The 23158-nt window shown below is 44.5% G+C and overlaps 1 long non-coding RNA gene and 1 other non-coding gene across 2 annotated transcripts; one reads left to right on the forward strand and one right to left on the reverse strand.

Moving 5' to 3' along the window:
* The first annotated feature begins 6093 nt into the window (after positions 1 to 6093).
* Positions 6094 to 17061, forward strand: LOC144320437 (uncharacterized). Its single transcript, XR_013386014.1, has 4 exons — positions 6094 to 6252; positions 14409 to 14568; positions 14648 to 14733; positions 16347 to 17061. It is a non-coding gene; the product is annotated as an uncharacterized LOC144320437 (long non-coding RNA).
* A 1947-nt stretch (positions 17062 to 19008) lies between these two features.
* On the reverse strand, positions 19009 to 19172 carry LOC144321389 (U1 spliceosomal RNA). The gene has a single exon (XR_013387053.1). It is a non-coding gene; the product is annotated as a U1 spliceosomal RNA (small nuclear RNA).
* Between the last annotated feature and the right edge of the window lie 3986 nt (positions 19173 to 23158).

A 23158-nucleotide genomic window follows, 5' to 3' on the forward strand; every position in this document is an offset into this window, starting at 1 on the left:
ATCCTATTCAGATAACTACCCATTTTATTTGGTCCTTGCCCTCTCCTTGGGTACTATAATGGATTTCCAGTTGCCTGGGCAGATAATCTCCACGGCTGCACCACTGGTAATTCAAATCAGTGTAGTCCAAACCCAACTCAGCATCTTCCACCCCATTTCTATACCTCAACCAATAGCTATTTTGACTCTTGATTTTCTGCTCACTTCCTCCATCCTTACTACTGCTATAGGCTTGAATCTTGGTTGACTCCTTCCTCTGTCCCTCCATGAGCCCTTAATTCCCAATTCCTATGATCAGTTAGTAATGCCTCTTTCATGCACATCCTATCACCCCCACCTCTCACCTTGACTACTGATATAGGCTCCTAATTGACAGCCTTGTTTGCTTTGTTCCCTCTATGCCACTCTATATAGCAGAGTAACCCTTTCCAATCTGGACAATTTCCTACCTAAAAAGTTCTAATAGTTTGCCTTTACCTGCTGATCTTTTCACCTTATCATGCAGTATTCTTGGCCCTCCACAATGCTTCAATACATCATGCCAAACTGATATCCCTACACATATCCAACACAATTTGCTGATTCAAGAATACGTCCCAGGGATCCCTGGGTGGCGCAGCGGTTTGGCGCCTGCCTTTGGCCCAGGGCGCGATCCTGGAGACCAGGGATCAAGTCCCACGTCGGGCTCCCGGTGCATGGAGCCTGCTTCTCCCTCTGCCTGTGTCTCTGCCTCTCTCTCTCTCTCTGTGACTATCATAAATAAATAAAAAAATATTTAAAAAAAAAAAAAAAAGAATACGTCCCAGAAGGAAAAAAAAGAATACGTATCATGCCTTCCATGACTAGGCTTTTGTTTATGCTGTTCGTTGGAGCTCCTCCTCCTACTTTTAATTCCATTATCCAAACCCTATCTATCCTTCAGGATGCATTTGCAAGCAATGGATGGGTCAGTAACTAGACAGAATGACCTTTTTAGGATATCTCTCAGCCATGAGATGCTGCAGTAATAAGAAGTTAACCTGTACCTTTTCTACAGTGCCTTTTCAGATTCTCCCTCTACATGGGATATTTCTCTGCTTTGAACTCTTATGGGATAATGTACCAATCACATACCATGGATTTCTCTGGTTTTCAATTGTTCCACCCACTTTTTGAGAAATATTATACTCTCCCTGAGTCACAGTGATGTCAAGGAGATATCTTTTGGGGAACCTATTTTCTCTTTTCTGGGACTCATTGCCCTCCTCTGGCATATGCCCTTAACAGCATGTCCATTCTGCTCCACAAAAGTTGGGTCGTTATTTACTGATTCTCATAAAGTTAAAACCAAGAATTAGAGGTTCTAAGGAGTTGGCTGTGGTCCTAGGACTTATAATAGGACAAAGAAGCTCAGGGAGTTTGCCAAATGAGACTGCCATTTTGGGGTGGCTGTTGGGGAGTCTTGTGTGCTGATGATGAACAAGCAAAGAAAAGCAGGACTATGTAGCAGAGAGGCTTCCCTTAACTCCCTTGTCAAAAACTTTAAGCCCTCCTCCCCAGTGCCTTCTCTCTATCCCATCTTCTCTATCCCTTAGCCCACTTTTTTCTTCTTCTACTTCATATTACTTGTTTGTTTCCATCTCCCTGTTCCATTCTTTACTGCTGCACAAATAAACACCACCCCAAAACTTGAGAGATTTGAAACAAAAACAGTCCTCTATTTTGATCACAAATAGGCAATTTTGGCAGGCCTTACTCTGCTTCCTGATATTTGGGGTCTCAGTTTGAGATTGAAACAGCTGGGGATTAGCAGCACTCTTTCTACACAAAGCCTTCGGCTTCCTCACAACATGGCAGCCTCGAAGCAATTAGCCTTCTTACATGGTATCCCAAATCTCCCAGACAGTGTTCCCAGAGACCAAGATGGAAGCTGGGTCTTCTGACCTAGACTCAGAATTCCCTGAACAGGGGCAGCCCGGGGGACTCAGCGGTTTAGCACCGCCTTCAGCCCAGGGCCTGATCCTGGAGACCCGGGATCAAGTCCCACATCAGGCTCCCTGCATGGAGCCTGCTTCTCCCTCTGCCTGTGTCTCTGCCTCTCTCTCTCTCTCTGTCTGTCATGAATAAATAAATAAAATCTTTAAAAAAATAAAGATAAAAATATTTTAACAGTAATATGTACTTGGCCCCTGCATAATTTGTTCAGTGGATGAAGTTTGCACTTTGCCGTGGTTTTCTGTCTTCGAGCTTAGAGTCTTGACTTTTTTTCTTTTAGGGTGTTTTAGAGTTGTTTTTTTTTTTTTTTTTTTTAGAGTAGCAGCAAGGGACAGAGGGAAATGTAGAGAGAGAGACTCTCAAGTAAGCTCCCTGCCCAGGGGAAGCCAAAGTTGGGGCTAGATCCTACCACCCTGAGAGCGCGACCTGAGCCAAAATCGATACTCAGCTTAACCGACTGAGCCATACAGGCACCCCTCCTTTAGGTTTTACTAGGCTTGGTCATATATGTGGGGGTTTTTTGTTTTGTTTTGTTTTTGTCGTTTTGAGAGAGAGAGAACACAAAAATGGGGGGGAGGGAGAGAGACAAGCAGACTCCCAGGATCCTGAAATCATGACCTGTGCAGAAGGCAGACACTTGACTAAGCCACCTAGATACCCCTTTACTTGTGTACTTTGAAGAAGTTCATATATTGAAGGAGTTTATGACAGGCTTACTCAGGAAGATGCCACAAAAAAATGATCCTTGTTAAGTTGGTTGGGGAAGTTTTAATACTTAAGTGCTTGAGGGGGGAGTGTAACTGAACCTATGTCTGTCTGCCTGATGCACACAAAACCGACCAGTGTGACAGCAGGATGCAGTAAATAAAGGGCTTATTTGAGAGGCAGCCAAAGGAGGAGATTGGAGAGCAAACCACAAATCTGCTTCCTTGAAGGGGGAGAGAACAAGTTTTTTATAATCATGGGGGCTGCATACATAAATATTGATGAAAAGAGCAAAGAAACATATGACTATTCATGAGTAAAGATGGAGCGTGTGCATTGCTCAAGTGTATATGTAACATACTTCCCATGTTCGCTTTAAGTGGAGACTTAACATCAGAAAAAAACAAATTCAGTCCCTCACATCGGGTTATCCTAGGACAATGAGAAGGGGCTATGGGCATGCTCCAAGAGCTGGTATAAACTGGATGAGATCTTGGGTTGGTTACCTTGGGCTATATAGATTATATAGGTCAGAGGCTAGAGAACCATATTAGTTGGCCTTGAATCCAGGTTTCTGTAGGGACAGCTAGAAAATTCATTAGTGGGGTCAGAAAAGACACAATACGGGCACCAGGGTGACTCAGTGGGTTAAACGTCTGCCTTGGGCTCAGGTCATGATGCCAGACTCCTGGACACAGCCCCACATAGCCCCACATAGCCTCCTGCTTAGTGGGGAGCCTGCTTCTCCCTCTCCCTCACTCTCCTTGCCTGTGCTTCCTCTATGTCAAATAAATAAAATCTTTCAAGGAAAAAAAAAAGACACAATAGCTGATTCGGGGAAAATGTTCTCTGACCAACCAACTAAATTTTCTGCAAGCTTCAACCTCATTAATCCTACGGGACTCACTTTCAGAAGGGGAAATGACCTACTAATCTGTCCAATTAGGATGAGTTGACAAGGCGGCTAAGCAAAACCGACTGAAACTTCCTTTTCGCTGAGGGGAACGGGATCAGACTCCGGCCCCCATCCACCCTCTAGTGGGGCGGCAACGGCTCCACTACTTGGGGGAATCTCCCCTTCAACATGCAACTCCTGGCCGCAGACTCCTCATCGCCCATCCCTCCACCCCACCCCCAAACCCCCACCTCCCAACCCCCACTCCTCCATTTGGCCCTCCAGTCGCCGGCTGCCACCGCCCGGGAACAGTACGTCCGCTGGCCGGGAGTCCGGGAAGGGACTGCGTGGGATGACGTCATGACATGGGCGGGCATACGCAAATGAGCAGCGCGCACAGGCTGCTGGGCCGGCACCGTTGTTTACAAACAGTACTTCTGGGACGCCTGGTGGCTCAGCAGTTGAGCCTCTGCCTATGGCTCACCGCATGATCCTGATCTAGGATCAAGTTCCCAATCGGGCTCCACGTGGGGAGCCTGCTTCTCCCTCTCCCTGTGTCTCTGCCTCTGTGTGTGTGCGTTTCATGAAAAATAAATAAATCTTTAAAAAAAAAATAGTACCTCTAAGACCGATCTTGCATATCTTCAGCTGAAAATAAATATGTATTTCTGTTGGGTGTATAATCAGGAGAACTAGGAGCCATAGAGTCTCTTTGTGAAAAGCCTTCATAGATAGTGCCAAACCGTTTCCCTGTTTCCCAAAATGATTCTACTAATTTACATTCCCACCAGAAGAAATGTGAGCATTGGGTTGTTGAACAGGCTTGTAATATTTGTTATCTTTTTTGTTTTAGTTATTCTGCAGGATGCGTAGGGTTTTTAAATTATAACTTTATTGCAACAGTAATTTCAGACTTACAGAAAAGTTGCAAGAATAGTACAAAGACCGGAGCCTGGGTGGCTCAGGTGGTAAAGCATCTGCCTTCAGCTCCTATTATATCTCAGGGTCCTGGGATCAAGCCCCATGTCAGGCTCCCTGCTGCATGGGGAATCTGCTTCTCCCCTCTGCCTGTACTCCTTTGCTCTCTCTCTCTCACACACACACAAATGAATAAAATCTTAAAAAAAAAAAAAAAGTAAAAAGAACTCCTGTATTTGTGTCACCCAGATTTCCTGAATGTTAACATTTTCTACATTTGCTTAAAGTCCTTTTTCCCAAAGGGGCAACTGGGTAGCTCAGCCATTTAACATCTGATTCCCGATTTCAGCTCAGGGCATGATCTCAGGGTCCTGAGATGGAGCCCGAGTCTGGGGCCGCACTCAATATGGAGTCTGCCTAAGATTTTCTCTCTCTCTGCCTCTCCCCCTGCTCAAGCTCTCTCTCTCTAAAATAAGTAAATAAAATATCTCTTTTAAAAAGTACTTTTCCCAAAAAGGCCCATGTTCATTTCTTCTGCCCTTTGTGCATATCTCTTTTTTAAAAAGATAAGAATTTTTAAAAAGATAAGAATTAATTTTAATATACTCAATACAATTATCTATGATTCCCTTTAATATCATCAAATATTCAGTATGTAGACGATCCCAGTTGCCTAGGATGGATTTTTTTTTAATTTTTATTTATTTATGATAGTCACAGAGAGAGAGAGAGAGAGAGAGAGAGACATAGGCAGAGGGAGAAGCAGGCTCCATGCAGGGAGCCCGACGTGGGATTCGATCCCGGGTCTCCAGGATCATGCCCCGGGCCAAAGGCAGGCGCTAAACCGCTGCACCACCCAGGGATCCCTAGGATGGCTTTTTACAGTGGAATTCGTTTGAGTTAGGATTCAAACAAGGTCCCTATATTGTATTTGATTGACACAGTACTTTTTTTTTTTTTTTTTTTTGGTCTGTGTCTCCACACTAAATTGACTAGTTTCATCATTTCAGTCTGACTCAAACTAACCACATTTTTTTTATCACTCCTTGATGGCTTCTGGCACATTTTGTTAATGTTTTGACTATGTTTCTGGTTGTTTTCAGTAGGAAGGTTGCTTTGAATGACCTAGTCTTCCATTGTCAGCCTTTATCACTTTATTTTTTTTAGGGCAGGGGGAGTGGTAAAGGGAGGGGTAGAGAGAATCTTAGGCGGGCTACACACGCAGCATGGAGCCCAACTCGGGCTTGATCTCACAACCCTGAGATCATGACCTGAGCTGAAATCAAGAGTTGGACGTTTAACCTACTGAGCCACCCAGGCGTCCCAGCCTTCATCACTTTAAAATCATGTGTCCACATCATTGAAATGGTGTAACAAGAGAGAAATATAAGTCATACCGAAAGATATTAAAAGTCATAGCCAAGAACTTGAGTCAAATATAGAGTCCTTCCGTAATTTCAGTCATCTTATCTGATCTCATTCTTTTTTCTGATCATTTTTTGTCAGAGTCACAAAGAAAAGGAATAGGCTAGCGGAAAGGGGAAGGCAGGGAACCTTAGGGGGAATAAGAATGGATACTGTGGTTATTTATTACTTTAAATTTTTTATAGTAGTTAAAACATTGGCTGTAGAACATGTGCTAATTAAATGCCTAACTTTTCCCCCTTTGTCAGAAAATAGAAGCACGAGTGTCTGCCGATGAGGACCTCAAGCTTTCCGACCTTTTAAAATATTACTTAAGAGAATCTCAAGCTGCTAAGGTAATTTGATTCTTCATTATTTTTACAAAAATCCATCTCATTAGAGGTTGTTAGACTTAAGATTGTTAATGATTATCTTTTAAATTTGATTTTCAAGTGTGAATTTTTGTTCTCCTTTTATAAATTGTTGGTCACTGAACCCCACCTAAGAGTCTCCTCTATAAACTTATCACATAGTATAATCTAGAACTTTTTCTTTTTTGTTAACTTGGTCTATTCATTCAGTTAAAATGCCGACAAAACAAAAAGTAAACCCCCATATAACAGTCTATATAGCTGAAGGATTCCAAAGTCCTCTATTGAAGGTGAGAGAGCTATAAAACCAGGATATGTTTTATTTTAAGGCAAGTCACATTTCCCTTTGGAAGTCTGTGTGCAAGATTAAAACTCTTGGGATCCCTGGGTGGCGCAGCGGTTTGGCGCCTGCCTTTGGCTCGGGGCACGATCCTGGAGGCCTGGGATCGAATCCCACGTCGGGCTCCCTGCATGGAGCCTGCTTCTCCCTCTGCCTGTGTATCTGCCTCTCTGTCTCTCTCTGTGTAACTATCATGAATAAATAAATAAAATCTTTAAAAAAAAAATAAATAAAATTAAAAAAAAAAAGATTAAAACTCTTACTAATCAAAACAATGTTACACAGAAGCATCTTTAAAGCACTGAAAATGTAGTGGCCCAGATATTCTAAGTTCAGGGCACCTGGGTGGCTCAGTCCATTAAGCGTCTGCCTTTGGCTCAGTTCATGATCCCAGGGTCCTTGGACCAAACCGCATGTCAGGCTCCCTCCCTGCTCAGTGGGAAGCCTGCTTCTCCCTCTCCCTCTGCCTCTCCCCCAGCTTGTGCTCTCTCACAAATAAATAAATAAAATCTTTAGGGGAAAAAAAAAGATATTCTAAACTCATTGTTAATTTATGAATCGAGGGATCCCTGGGTGGCGCAGCGGTTTAGCGCCTGCCTTTGGCCCAGGGCGCGATCCTGGAGACCCAGAATCGAATCCCACATCAGGCTCCCGGTGCATGGAGCCTGCTTCTCCCTCTGCCTATGTCTCTGCCTCTCTCTCTCTCTGTGTGACTATCATAAATAAATAAAAAAAAAAATTAAAAAAAAAAATTTATGAATCGATATATTGTACAGAAAATTCCCATGTGATCAGTGGTGCTTTATACCGGTTTTTCATTCCTTATCAAATTATAAATAACCCTTGGGGACTTGGCTGGCTTAGTTGGTAGAGCATGCAACTCTTGAGAGATCTCAGGATCCCTCAGTTCAAGCCCCACATTGAACACAGAGCTTACTTTATTTTTTTTTTAATTTATTTATTTATTCATGAGAGAAAGAGACACAGGCAGAGGGAGAAGCCGACTCCCTGCAGGGAGCCTACTACAGGATTCCATCCCAGGGCCCCGGGATCACACCCTGAGCCAAAGGCAGATGCTAAACCAGTGAGCCACCAGGGGCCTCCACAGAGCTTATTAAAAAAAAAAAAAAAAAAATTATTATAGGGGTGCCTGGCTGGCTCAGTCAGAAGAGCATATGATTCTTGATCTCAGGGTCAGGAGTTCAATCCCTATGTTGAGTGTAGAGATTACTTAAATAACCATAAAGTATAAATAACCCTTTTGTTTATTAAGATTGTGTCTATTCATGAGAAACACAGAGAGAGGCAGACACACAGGCAGAGGGAGAAGCAGGCTCCCCGTGGGGAGCCCAATGCCGGACTCGATCCCCAGACTCGTTCCTGGGACTCGAGGCTCACGCCCTGAGCTGAAGGCAGACACTCAACCACTGAGCCACCCAGGTGTCCCTGAATAACTCTTTTAACTTTGAGGACTTAGGTACTTGCAAAAATACTGTCCGTATCAGATTATAAACCATTCACGTGGGTGGGCAGGCATAAAATGAATTACTTACTTTGAGGACTTTAAATTCATTATTTTATTATAGTACGTAGTTGCTAAGGCATACTCTTTAGAACATGGCTTTAAAAATAAATGCAGGGCAGCCCTGGTGGCTCAGCGGTTTAGCGCCTTCAGCCCAGGGCACAATCCCGGAGATCCGGGATCGAGTCCCAGCATGGAGCTTACTTCTCTCTCTGCCTGTGTCTCTGCTTCTGTGTGTGTGTGTGTGTGTGTCTCATGAATAAATAAATAAAATCTTTTAAATAAAGATTAATTAATTAACTAGATGTAAATGCAGGGACGCCAGGGTGGCTCAGCAGTTAAGCATCTGCCTCCCTCTCTCTCGGTTTCTCTCACGAATTAATAAATAAAATCATTAAAAATAAAAATAAAAGTAAATCCAAATTTTTTAGTGACCACAAGAAATAATTGAAATTTAATTGCAATAATTAAAACTACAGGGTCGCCTAGGTGGCTCAGCAGTTGAGCATCTGCCTTCAGCTCAGGGTGTGATCCCGGTCGGGGGATCGAGTCCCGCATCAGGTCGCTGCGAGGAGACTGCTTCTCCCGGTCTATGTCTCTGCCCCTCTCTGTGTGTCTCATGAATAAACAAATAAAATCTTAAAAAAAAATTAAAACTACGTACAGCAGAGAGAGTATAGGAATCGATGGTAGTGTGATAGCATTGTATGGTGTCAGATGGTAGCTGTACTTGTGAGCATAGCGTAACATACAGAGTTGTCAGAGCACTGTTGCACACCTGAAACTAATGTAATACTGTGTGTCAGCTCTACTTGAACATGAGTGAGTGAATAAAATCTCAAGCATATTCCATGCTGAGCAGAGACTCTAAAGACCCATTTTTTTTTTTTAATTTATGATAGTCACACACACACACACACACAGAGAGAGAGAGAGAGAGAGAGAGACAGAGACACAGGCAGAGGGAGAAGCAGGCTCCATGCACCGGGAGCCCGATGTGGGACTCGATCCCGGGTCTCCAGGATCGTGCCCTGGGCCAAAGGCAGGCGCTAAACCGCTGCGCCACCCAGGGATCCCAAGACACATTTTTAAAAGGCACCTCTGGGGGGCACCTGCGTGGCTCAGTCAGCTGACTGTCTGCCTTCAGCTCAGGTCACGGTTGATAGAGCATGCAACTCTTGATCTCAGGGTCCATGAGTTCAAGCCCCATGCCGCGCTCCCTGCTCGGTGGGGAGTCTGCTTCTCCCTCTCTTTAGGGGCACCTGGGTGACTCGGTTAGTTGGGTGTCTGCCTTTGGCTTGGGATGTGGTGCTGCAGTCCTGGGATCGAGCCCTGCATTGGGCTCTCTGCTCACTGGGGAGCCTGCTCTTCCCTCCCACTTGTGCTTTCTCTCACTCTGTCAAATGAATAAATAAAATCTTTAAAAACTAATAAAAATAAAAATGGGTCTTTAGGGGCGCCTGGGTGGTGCAGTAAGTTAAGCATGTAACTCTTGGTTTCAGCTTAGGTCATGACTCGGGATAATGAAATCGAGCCCTGCATCGGGCTCCAAGCTCAACGTGGAGTCCGCTTGAGATCCTCTCTCCCTCTCCCTCTGCCATCGCCCCTCATGCACTCTTATTTCTCTCAAATAAATAAATCTTAAACAAACAAACAAGGGTCTTTAGTGGGGAAAAGAAAGATAAGGGCACCGGGCTGGTTCAGTCAGTGGAGCATGCAACTCTTGATCTCAGAGTTGAGAGTTTGAGAATCTTGAAAAATAAATAAAAATTAAAAATGGCTCGGCTCAGGGGTGCCCGGGTGGCTTAGTTGGTTAAGCATCTGCCTTTGGCTCAGGTCATGGTCCCGGGGTCCTGGGATTGAGCCCCACATCAGGCTCCCTGCTCAGCAAGGACTCTGCTTCACCCTGTCCCTCTCCCTCTCCCCCTCTCCCCTACTCATGCTCTGTCGCTTGCTCTCTGTCTCTCAAGTCAATAAGTAAAATCTTTAAAAATAAGAATAAAATAAAATAAATAAAATAATGTGTCCCTGGCCCATTTTTAAATTGGGTTTTTTGTTTTCCTACTGTTGAATTTAAGACGGTTTTTTTGTTTTGTTTTGTTTTTGTTTTTGTTTTCTATATTTGGAATAGGGGTCCTTTCTCAGATACATCTCTTGTAAATACTTTCTCTTGGTCTGTGACTTGTCTTCTCATTCTCTTGATAGTGTCTTTGGTAGAGGAGACGTTTTTTATTTTAACGAAGCTTACTTTATAATTATTTCTTTCATACATCATGCCTTTAGTATTATATCTAAAAAGCCTTCACCAAACCCAACATGTTCTCCTATGTCACCTTTTAGGGGTTTTATAGGTTTACATTTAGAGCTATAATCCGTTTTGAGTTAATTTTTGTAAAGGGCGTAAGGTCTGTGTGTAAATTCATTTCTCCGTGTGCAGATGTCCAGCTTGCCCAGCACCATTTGTTGAAGACTGTATTATCTGCATGGTATTGCTCTTGTTCCTTTGCCAAAGAATAAATAGGTAACTGTATCTGGTTCTGGGCTCTCCGTCCTGTCAGTTGACTTACGTGTCTGTTCTGTCACCAGTCCCACACTGCCTAGACGGTAGCTGTATAGTCAGGCTTCAAGTACATAGGTCGGTCCTCTGACTTTGTTGTTCTCCTTCAATATGTTGATGATTATTGTTTGCCTTTTGCCTCCCTACACTTGAGAATCTGTTCGCCAAGATCCTCAAAATAATTTGCTGGGATATTGATTGGGATTAGTTAAACCTATAGATCAAGTTGGAAAGAACTGATGTTGACAGTGTTGAGTCTGCATATTCATGATCATGGAATAGCTCTCTGCTTACTTATTAGCTCTTCCTTGATTTCTTTTATCAGGGTTTTGTCGTTTTGGCAGCAGGCAGCAGAAGATGCAACTCCTTCTGTCCATGGGTCCTGCCCCTACACTTGAGTTTTGTAGTTTTCCTCAAGTTGACTTTCTATTTATTTTGTTAGATTAATTCCTAGGAGTTTCATTTCTGGGGTGCTAATGTAAACATGTTTTTAATTTCAAATTCCACTTGTTCGTTGGTGGTATATAAGAAAACCATGGATTTTTGTGTATTAATGTTGTAATCTACAACCTTATCATACTCCTTCCTTAGTTCAGGGTTTTTTGTTGCCTCTTACAAAATTCTACATAAACAAGTCATGTTATCTGTGAATAAATACAGTTTTATTTCTTCCTTCCCGATCTACATACTTCCTATTTCCTTATCACATTAGCTAGGGCTTCCAGTATGATGTTGTGAAGGAGTGATGAGGGGGAACATGCATTATTACTGATATTAGTGGGCAAGCCTCCAGTTTCTCGCCATTCAGTGTGATGGTAGCTATAGGGTTTTTTTGGTAGATGTTCCTTATCCAGTCGAGGAAGCACTTTATATTCCTAGTGTGCTGAAACAGTTGCTTTTCTTTAAAGGACAGAAACTTTTTTTTTTTTTTTAGGACAGCTGTCAATTGTTTTTTTTATTAAGATTTTTAAAATTTATTTATTTATTTATTTGAGAGAGCTCAGGCACGAGTTCGAGCTGGGGAAGGAACAGAGGAAGGGGGGGAAAGCAGACCCCCTGCTGAGCAGGGGACACCCCCCCCATGTGGGGCTTAATCGCAGGACCCCAGGTTCATGACCTAAGCCGAAGGCAGACCAACTGAGCCACCAAGGCTCCCTAGTCCATTGATTCTTAACAAAAGTGCTAAGACAATTTAGTGGGGAAAGCATAGACTTTTCAACAAATGGTAGTACTGTGTCAGCTGCATAGTCACATGAAAATAAAGTTAGGCCCCTTCCTCATACTGTGTATAAAAATTTGCTCAAGATTAATCAAAGACCTAACTGTAACGGCTAAAACTTTAACATTTTTAGAAGAAAACATAAATGTAAATCTTTGTGACCTTTGATTAGATGTCGGTTTCTAAAAAAAAAAAAAAAAACAGATGTTGGTTTCTCAGATACACCCGGAACACAGTAACCAAAGAAAAAAAATAATAAATTGGACAAACCTTATTAAAATTAAAAACATCTGTGTGTCACAGTACACTAGGAAGAGAAGTGGAGAGACAACCCGTAGACTGGGAGAAAATATTTACAAGTCATACGAGTCCCTAATAAGCAGCTGAGATCCAGAGAATGTAGAGAACTAGTCTTCTCGATAAAAAGACAAATAGCCCAGTTAACAAATAGGCAAAGGACTTGAATCAACCTCTCTCCAAAGAAAATATACAAATGACTAATGAATACATAAAAAGATGCTTCTTCGTCAGGGAAATGCAAGTCAAAACCACGGCAAGGGTTGCTGGGTCAATGGGTAGAGCATGCGACTCTTGGTCTTGGAATTGTCAGTTCTAGAGATTGCTTAACAAACATAATCTTTAAAAACAAAACCAAACCACAGCAAGATACCACTTCACACCCACTAGGTGGCTTTAATCGAAAAGACAGATAAGGGTTGCCAAGGATGTGGAGAAATTAGAACCCTCATACAGCGTCAGCGGAAATAGAAAATGGGGAGTGCCTGGTTGGCTCAGTGGGTTAAGCGTCTGCCTTAGGCTCAAGGCACATCTCAGGATCCTGGGATCGAGGCCTGTGTTGGGCTCTCTGCTCGGTGGATAGTCTGCTTCTCCCTCTCCCTCTGCCCCCTCCACCCCCGCTCATGCTCACTGGCTCTCTCTCTCCCCGCCCCCCTCAAATGAATAAATAAAATGTTATAAAAAAGCAAGCAAGCAAGCAAGCAAGCAAGTGTGCACCATAAAATGGTACAGCTGCTTTAGAAAACAGTCTGGCAGTTTCTCAAGAGGTTCAACATAGAGTTACCAAATGACCCAGCAATTCCACTGCTAAGTAATGAGATATGAAAGAGAAAGGAAAACATGTTCACACAAAAACTTGCACAAATATTCATAACAGCATTATTCATAATAGGCAAAACTTGGTAACAAACCAAATGTCTATCAACTCATAAGTGGATAAATCAATGTGGTATTTCCATATAATGAAATATTATTTAGCAATAAAAAGGGAGGAAGTACTGGTTCACACAATAACGTGAATGAATTTGAAACTTTATGCTAAGTAAAGAAAGCCAGGCAGACAAGGCCCCATATTATAGGATTCCCCCCCTTTTTTTTAATGAAATGTCCACAATAGGCAAATCTAAGAAAGCAGATTAGTGGTTGTGGGGGGCGGTGGGGTGGGGGGGGACGGTGGTATGAGAGGAAAATGAAGAATGACTACTGATGGATTGCTTTCCCTTTGGGTTACAGAATCGTTCTAAAACTGATTGCAGTGTTGGTTGTACAATTCTGCGAGCATACTAAAAACTGTTGAGGGGTGCCTGGGTGGCTCATTCGGTTAAGCGTTTGCCTTGGGCTCGGGTCATGATCCCAGAGACCCGGGATCAAGCCCCACTTGTTGCTCCCTGCTCATAGAGTCTGTTTCTCCTTCTCCCTCTGCGCTCCCGGCCCCACCCGCGCTCATGCGGGATTCTCTTCCGCAAATAAATAAAATGTTTAAATTTCAAAAACAACGTAGACGCCTGGGTGGCTGAGCGGTTAAGCGTCTGCCCTCGGCCCAGGGCGTGATCCTGGAGTCCCGGGATCGAGTCCCGCATCGGGCTCCCCGCATGGAGCCCGCTTGTCCCTCTGCCTGTGTGTCTCTCATGAATAAATAAATAAAATATTTTTAAAAAGATTTTCAGGGATCCCTGGGTGGCGCAGTGGTTTGGCGCCTGCCTTTGGCCCAGGGCGCGATCCTGGAGACCCGGGATCGAATCCCACGTCGGGCTCCCGGTGCATGGAGCCTGCTTCTCCCTCTGCCTGTGTCTCTCTCTCTCTCTCTCTCTCTCTCTATCATAAATAAATAAATTAAAAAAAAAAGATTTTCAAATTTTATTTATTCATGAGAGACGGGGCTCCACTGGGCACGGGGTCGGGGGGTGGCTGCGGGCAAAGACATAGGCAGAGGGAGAAGCAGGCTCCATGCAGGGAGCCCGATGCGGGACTCGATCCCGGGACCCCAGCATCACCACCTGAGCCTAAGGAAGACGCTCCACCACTGAGCCACCCAGGTGCCTCATAGCTGAATTTCTCTCGGTAAAGCTGTTATAAAAACCATCTAGAAGAGTAACTGGCATGTGTGGTATCCATAGTTGAAGTATTCCCTCTGCTGATGATGGGGTGGCGGGGTAACTATTAGAAACATGCAGCGTGTATTACTGGGAAGCATTCTGTTTTATAGGATCTCCTCTATCGAAGATCCAGGTCACTAGTGGATTATGAAAATGCGAATAAAGCACTGGATAAAGCAAGAGCAAAAAATAAAGATGTCCTGCAGGCTGAAACATCCCAACAGTTATGTTGTCAGAAATTTGAAAAAATATCTGAATCTGCAAAACAAGGTACTGTTAGCTTACCGTTTGATCCTGAAGTATACTTCAAGCTATTCTATAAAATTAATCTCATTTCTTTTGTTCACAGAACTTATAGATTTTAAGACAAGAAGAGTTGCTGCGTTCAGAAAAAACTTAGTGGAACTGGCAGAGTTAGAACTGAAGCATGCAAAGGTTAGTGTCACATTGAAGCTTAATAATTTAAATGACTTCTAATTTAGGAATGAGTCAGTTACAGGGTGCCTGGCCAGCTCATTGGGCTCCTGAGTTGGAGCCCCATCTTGGCGTAAAGGTTACTTTAAGAAGAAAGGAAGAAAGAGAGAGAGAGAGGAAGGAAGGAAGGAAGGAAGGAAGGAAGGAAGGAAGGAAGGAAGGAAGGAATTAATTGTGGAATTGATAATAATTCTTTAATGACCTTTTCCTTCTTCCTACAGGCATACACAAAGTATTTCTGAATTAGAATTCATAATAATTGGAATTATACTTTTTGAAGATTATTTTACTACTTCACAATAATTCTGATTTAGAAAATAAACATCCTTCTTCTGGGGTTTTTCTGTAGCGTTTGTTTCCTTCACATCAAGCCCTTTCTTGTAGTTACTATAAAGATACAGCTTCGGGGACACGTGGGTGGTTCAGTTGGGTGAGCGTCCAACTCTTGCTTTGGGGTCAGGTGGTGATCTTGGAGTTGTGGGCTCCAGGCTCAGCATGGAGTCCACTTGAGATCCTTTCTCCCTCTCCTCCTACCGCTCCCACTCGTTCTTTCTCTCTCTCTCTCTCAAATAACCACTTTTTTAAAAAAAGGATAAAGTTTGGCCCAAACCTTATAGTGATTTTAAAACTAGAGAATCTTAGAATTGAGAGGGATGTGGGCGCCGGAAGGGCTCAGTGTTCGAGCGTCTGCCTTTGGCTCAGGTCACGTCATCCCGGGGTCCTTGGATCGAGTCCTCTATCGGGCTCCCCACGGGGAGCCTGCTTCTCCCTCTGCCTGTGTCCCTGCCTACTCTCTGTGTCTCTCGTGAATAAATAAATAAAATTTTTAAAAGAGCCAGAGAGAGAGAGAATTGAGAGGGATTTTACAGAGCACCTAATTTAAACAATATCTACAGTTTCTCCAAACGGTCAGCTCTGCGAGACTCTAGTACCTAGGATGGAAACCAGTATCGTGTTTTGATTAGCTAAAAAACTAAATCACTTTTTTTTTTAAAGATTTGATGTATTTATTCATGAGAGACATAGAGAGGCAGAGACATAGGCAGAGGGAGAAGCAGGCTCCTGGTCTGGGACGCTAGCCCAGGACCCCGGGACCACGACCTGAGCCAAAGGCAGGTGCTCAACCACTGTCCACCCAGGGGCCCCAGTCAATAAATCTTAAAAAAAGAAAAGAAAAGAAAAGAAAAGAAAAGAAAAGAAAAGAAAAGAAAAGAAAAGAAGAGAAAAGAGAAAGGAGAAAAGAAAAGAAAAGAAAAGAAAAGAAAAGAAAAGAAAAGAAAAGAAAAAAAAATGTTCAGTAGTTTAACTGGGACACAAAGAGCACCTCCTCTCTCTCAGTAGATCATGCCAGGTAATCCAAAACAGTCATATTGGTGTACAGGGACATTTACTGAAGCAGCTGGTTATGTGGAAAATATTGTACGTGAAACAGGTTAAATAGTTTTAGGTCTTTAAACAGTTAGTTCCGTATAAGAAGCAGTTGTTTTCCAAATCCGGTTATCTTCGTGTAGCGTGCTGTGACTTTTCGGTCCGGTTCTTCTGGGCTTCGTAACTTACTCCCCTTTCCTGTTTAGGGTAACCTACAGTTGCTGCAGAACTGCTTGGCAGTGTTAAATGGAGACACATAAGCCGCACTCCACCTTCGGCTAAAAAGGGCTGCCTTCCTTCAGATTTTATTTTTGTTTTCTGAATGATATTAAAGCATTTACTGCTCACCGGGAAGAAAAGAAACAGCTGACAAAGCGCATCTACTCTCCTTTTTTCTGAGAAACAACGGAGCGGAGCCGTCCGTGGGTTCTGCCGATCTGTGGGGGGACACTGCCCTCCTGTACCCGAATGCTCCCTGGGACAGCCGTGGGTCACCTCGCGCTCCTCCTCTTCCAAAGCCCAAAGTTCAGTCTTTTCCTTAAGTAGCCTCCGTAGCTGTGTTTATTTTATGCGTAGTATTCCTTCTGGCTGCCAGCCGCATTTACGTTTAAGTACTTTCTGAAGTTTAACCCTTTTAAAAATACATTGTTCAAACAAGGTAAAGATCGCCGGCCGTCACCTTCTTCTGAATTTTGTTTTCAAAAGACATTGTGTACCTACCACCTTAGTTCATTCATGTATCCTGGTAAAGCGTCGTAATCAGACTTATTTTTAATTAATGAACATTTCTTAGAAGTTTTGGGACAGACTTTATGTAATCTTTATAAGTATGATTTCTGATGAAAAGCAAATGCATTAGTATGTTTGCCTTAAACTTGTAGACTAAACCAACTATTATCAAATAAAAAGTGATAACAGTGATAGTTTTTTTTAACTCTGTGGTCATTGTATCACTCTAAAATTTGGAGTAGCTATAACCCGTCTACTCCTTTGTTATGCTTTACAGTACAGGTCCTACGTTTTCTTTTTCTTTTTCTTTTTCTTAAAATGGCATATTGAACCAAGTTCACCAGTCCCTCTACAAAAGGATGAGCTGCTTTCCTGTGTGCGCTTTTTTGCATTTCATAGAAGATGGGATTGGGCAGAGGCAGGTTAGAAACAGCCACGTCTAAACTACGGGAGCAGACAAAATAAACGGTCTGTTACGGTTTCCTGGATTCCGTCTCCATCTAGCTCAGCTGAGGAACCATGCGACGTGCCATTGAGCCACTTGATAGTCATACTGGTGTGTAAATCGGTACGTAGAGAGGAAGAGTGCTCTAGGGAACAGCACTTGTCGGTGGGGGAACGGTTGGAATAAAAAGGATACTACTTGTCAGTAATTACGAATATTATTGGCCTTTTGGATGTAAATTAACATCCTGTCCTCTCTCCTTTAAAATTAGGTTGTATGGTTTGATTGTTTTTTTCTTTTTCTTTTTAACTGTCTAACTTTTCCTCCAGTTGGAAGCCACAGGTATCGTGGGTGGGTTCCTCGTTTACATTTTCCCAGACCCTGTTTGTAGGTCTTAAGGGTAGTCCCCAGGATTCCAGCCTCGCATGTTCTCTTGCCTCACTGGTGTGCCATTTAATGTTTCTTTCACTGAGGTGGTTCCCTGATGCCGCTTGAGCCTGATTTTTCTGTTGCCTGAGAAATCTCTGTGTTTTGTCCTCCCCCACGTCTCCTTCACTGGTGAAAACATGCCCATGCGATGCTCTCCGGTGGGTGAACATGGGACAGAGCCCCAGCTTCCCGACTCGGGTGCGGCCCTTTCACCGGCGGCCCTTGTGGCCTGAGGCGGGTGGGCTTGACCTGTGTCTGCCTCATTTTCTCTACTACAAAGGACAGACTGACCTACCTCACAGGGGTGTTGTGAGGATGAATAAACATTGGTACAGTGCTTTGGAAATGTGAAGATGCTGTGTAAATGCTAAGAAATAGCAGGTACAGGGCAGAAAGCTACGTACGACGTTCCACGTAGCCCTCAGCTACTCTGTACCAAGGAGGTCTTTTTGGAGGAAACGGGTAGGAGAGTGTTAACATACATCCTTTGGTCCCTGGGTTACATTTTTACCGTGTTTGTTGGGGTGGGTTAGACTGGAAGCAGTACGTACGTATTAGAGCATGGGGCGCGGGGGGGGGGGGCTGCTTGATGAATATAAATGAGTTGACCACTGTCCCAGGGCCTTCTCACAAAACACAAATAAGAACAAAGGTTACTCCCTCAAGGGCCTGCTTTAGGAAAGATTCTACTTGGTACGTCGGGAACGACCGAAGCATTCCATACTTCATTGCTAGTTGCTGATTTCAGAAAACCAAGGTTTCACGGCTCTCGTGCTGTGGCCTTCATTACACGTTTGTTGGCCCCCGTGCCCCTGGGGGACACGAAGGAGAAACAGGAGGATGCGGTGGCCACCCTGCACGGGTGGTACAGTTTCCGGCGGGTGACGGCGGACCCTCTGAGAGGAAAAGAGCGACCTAGGCACTGTCCGGGATGGGAACGGTGGGATGGGAAGCAGGGGAATGCGGTTCGCAGGTGAGAGCGGGAAACGAAAAATAAAGAAATTGCGGAGGGGAGGGGGGGGAGTTTCGAAGCCCGGCCGAGATGCCGGAACAAACAGGAGACCTCGAGCGTTAAAACGTGGGCAGGAAGAAGCCGGTACCGAGCTCACGTTTTCCCGACCGGGCGCACGGCTGAAAATCTCGAGTCGAGAACACGGCGCCGCTGCCGGGCACCAGGTAACAACGCGGAGCGACAAGAAAGCGAAGCCACAGCAACGAGAAAGGCGCTAATAGCACAACCAAAGCTGCCATTCAAACCCAGATGCCAGGGGAAAGCGCGAACGCAGTCCCCCACTACCACAAATTATGCAGTCGAGTTTCCCACATTTGGGGAAATCGCAGGGGTCAGCACATCCGGAGTGCAATGGATAAGCCTCGCCCTGGGAAAACCACCTTCGTGATCATGGTATCTCCCCTGCCAGGTAAGTATGAGTTGCTCCCCGCCCCGACGCACACACCCTCGCGCTCGCCCCACTCCTTACACACGGTCACTTCACGCCCGCCGCCTCCGCACCACGCCTCCCCGCGCCACCCCCGCAGACACCTGTGCCCACCACAGGCACCGCCTCCGGCGCCTTCGTCTCGCCCCACGCGGGCCCCGCGGGCCCCGGCGCTGCCGGACCAGCGGCCTCTGCGCGCCTGCTCATCTGCATACGCCACGCCCCTGTCCCGCCGTTCTCCGGCTTGTGTTTGGCGCCCTGCAGATAAAACTAGACGACCAGGCGAGATCTGCTCTTTTTCTTTTTTAAGCGAAAATAAGCGTTAGTATATAGTTCCGGTTTTTGATTTTTGATGTTTTGTTTTGTTTTGTTTTGTTTTGTTTTGAAGTAACCTCTACACCCAGTGTGGGGGCTTGAGCTCCGCCTCATAGTCGCCTGCTGTACTCTGGGCCAGCCAGGCTCCCCACACGCTAGGTTGTAGTTTAAGACCAGACTGAGCCGTTAGACACTCTCATTATCTTTTTCTAACCTTTTGCCACTGAGAAAGTCTTTTGGACAGTCATCCCTCCATGGGTGTCTACTTTTTCTTTGGCTGACCTGCGGCTTCCAGCAGGTGAGGGCAGGTTTCCTTGACCTGTACCTTTCTCTGGGGATGACACACTAACTATGTTAGGTAAAAAAAAAAAAAAAAAAAAAAAAAGATAAACTCGGGATCCCTGGGTGGCTCAGCGGTTTGGCGCCTGCCTTCGGCCCAGGACGTGATCCTGGAGTCCTGGGATCAAATCCCTCATCCGGCTTCCTCCTTCTCCTTCTGCCTGTGTCTCTGCCTCTCATGAATAAATAAATAAAATCTTAAATATATATATGTATATATAAACTCCAAAAACATATATAGTATGCTACCGTTTGTCTAGGAAAAATGTGAAAACAAGAAAAGTATACAGTCTTTCAAAAAGACAATAATAAACCAGAACTGACGACAGTTGGGGCGGGGGGAATAGAAAGAGTGATGAGTGATGCTTTACTGAGTGTACCTTCTTTGTAATTCTGATTTTGGGAACTCTATCAATGCTTTACCTGCATTTTTAAATTGCAGGGGGGAAATCCCTAAAATTGCATATAAGCAAGCACGCCTGAAACAAACGGTCTCAGATGAGTAGTATAAACCCCACTGAAATAGGAAAAAAATAAAAAATAACCTAGTGAAATGACTTTTGGACACAGTACACTGACTATAAACATCTCATAAACACCTTGTCCAAAGACAAGAACTGCGGACAAACTCTGAACTGTCCCATAGTAGGTTTGTAGTTCGTAGCTATCTCCGTGGAACAATTCTGTAACAACGTTGCATGTATTGTAGGCTTCAGCTAATGAGTAAATGGAGATCGGGGAGTCAAGGTTCTCACTGCCAGAGAAAACAAATACAAATAGGAGGTGGTGGAAGGCAAGGGGAATCCATGTGTGTAAAACTGAAAGTGGTAATTGACGGTATCGGGATGGGCTCATTACCCTTAATAGAATTAATATAACAGGTACAGATATATATACATACATACATACATATATATGGTGGGGTTTTTTTTTTCTTCTTTTTTACCTCTATCCACCAAAGGGGACTAGAAGGAAAGACAGCATTCAGCTTACCTCCTGCCAGGATCTGGCTTTCTAAATGCCATTCTCCACTAAAAAGAACCAAGCCGGGCAGCCTGGGTGGCTCAGCGGTTTAGCGCCTGCCTTCGGCCCAGGGCGTGAATCTGGAGTCCCGGGATCGAGTCCCACATCGGGCTCCCTGCACGGAGCCTGCTTCTCCCTCTGCCTGGGTCTCTCTCTCTCTCTCTCTCTCTCTCTCTGTGTGTGTCTCAAGAATAAATAAATAAAATCTTAAAAAATAAAAATAAAAAAGTATATAAAAAATTAAAAGAACCAGGCCTCTGGAAAAGTAGATTTTTTTCAGGAGTCAAGAAAGGTACAAAGTGACCCAGGAACATCTCGTGCCAGAAGATAAAGAAATGCTCCAATAATCGTATGGATGTGTCAAAGGACACAGCAGCCACCCTGCACTTGATCTTAGCCAAGAGGCCGAGAAGTGATTCACAGTAGCCACCCTGAACCGACTTTCATAGGCCCAATCTGATAACCTCTGAACATCAAAATAAATTTAAAAACAGTTAGTGGTCACAAACAACTGAATAAAATAACCACCATGAGTTCATATGGATGGTACACAGGGAAGGAGGCAAAGTTCCTCCGTACACTACAAGGCCAACTAATAAATGGAGAATGAATGATGGAATTAGAAGATCAACATTTGTCAATTAGAACGCAAGAGTCCTCAAAGGACGCTGAAACTATTGTGTTAGGGGTGCCTGGGTGGCTTGGTCGGTTTACCGTTCCCACTCTGTTTCGGCTCAGGTCATGATTTCGGGGGTCCTGAGATCAAGCCCCCCGCCCCCACTGGCTCAGGCACTCAGAGGGAAGTTGGCTTGAAGATGCTTTTTCTCTGCCCCTCCCTCCACTTGCTTGGGCCCCCCAAGCAGACTGCCGGAGTGCGGAGTCTGATGCGGGGCCAGATCCTAGGACCGGTGAGATCCTGACCTGAGCTGAAACCAAGAGTCAGACAGACACTTAACCCACGGAGCCACCCAGACGCCCCTAAGTGATCAACGTTAATACCACCGATAATTGAACAAACTCGCTTCCTGGGCCTCCGAAGGTGGTGCCCAGAGGAACACACCGTATTAATTTGCTAGATCTGCCATCATAAAGTACCACAAAGCGGGTAGCTTCAAAGAACACAGTTGTGTTCTCCTACGGTTCTGGAAGCCACGGGTCCAAAAGCAAGGTGCCAGTAGGACCATGCTCTCTGAGTCTTTGAGTAGAGTCTTTCCTTGCTACTTCCTAGCTTCTGGCGCTCACGGCCAATCCTCGGCTTGCAGCCACATCACTACAATCCCTGCTTCTGTCATCACATCGTGTTCCGTTTGCAAGTATCTTTACCTGGCATTTTCCTCTCATAAGGAAAACAGTCACACTGGATTAGGGCCTACTCTAGTGACCTCGCCTTAACCTGATGGTACTTGCAAAGATCCTTTTTCCAAATAAGGTCACGTTCATAGGTACCGGGGCCTTAGGACTTCAACATTTTTGGGGGAAGGACGTGAGCCAACCCATAACAGACACAACATCATTTATGCAGTCTGGGTATCAAAAATACATACCCGGATATACTTACGAGGAAACGTAGGACGACTCAAAAATTGAAGGATATTCTACAAAATAACTGGCCTGTAGTCTTCAGAAATGCCTGCAAAATGAAACGTAAAGAATTACCTGGGAGCTATCTCATAGTAAAGTCGGTTAAAGAGACCTGACAACTGGGCTCCCTGCTCAGCAGGGAGTCTACTCCTCCTCCTCCCCCTGCTCCTCCCCCCCCTGCTTGTGCATGTGGGCTAGATAGCATTTATTTGACAGAGAGAGAGAGGAGAGGGAGGGAGGGAGAAGCAGACTCCCTGCAGAGCAGCGAGCCCTATGTGGGGCTCCATCCTAGGACTCTGGGATCATGACCTGATCCGAATACAAATAAATGTTAAACTGACTGAGCCACCCCTCAAATAAATAAAATCTTGAGAGAGAGAGAGAGAGAGAGAGAGAGAGAGGTGACAACTGAATGCAATGCACGATTTTGAATTTTCCTCTGCTGTAAAGGACATTATTGGGACAATTGATGGAAATGGAATCATGCCTGTAGAGGAATAATATTGTATCAATGTGAATTCCTCATTTTGAAAATGTTCCCTTTTTTCAACCAAACAGGATGCTATGCTACATTTCCTCGGATCTGTATGCTGCTAGAACCTCAGGGAAGCCTTTGCTGACCGTCTCTTGCCTTGCTCTGCTCCGGAGCAGCAATTAACCAGGGACACAAACAATTCAATCATCTTGCTCATATCGGGAGAGGATATTCATATTTACC

This window comes from Canis aureus, chromosome 9, assembly GCF_053574225.1.
Source record: "Canis aureus isolate CA01 chromosome 9, VMU_Caureus_v.1.0, whole genome shotgun sequence".
Classification (NCBI taxonomy): domain Eukaryota; kingdom Metazoa; phylum Chordata; class Mammalia; order Carnivora; family Canidae; genus Canis; species Canis aureus.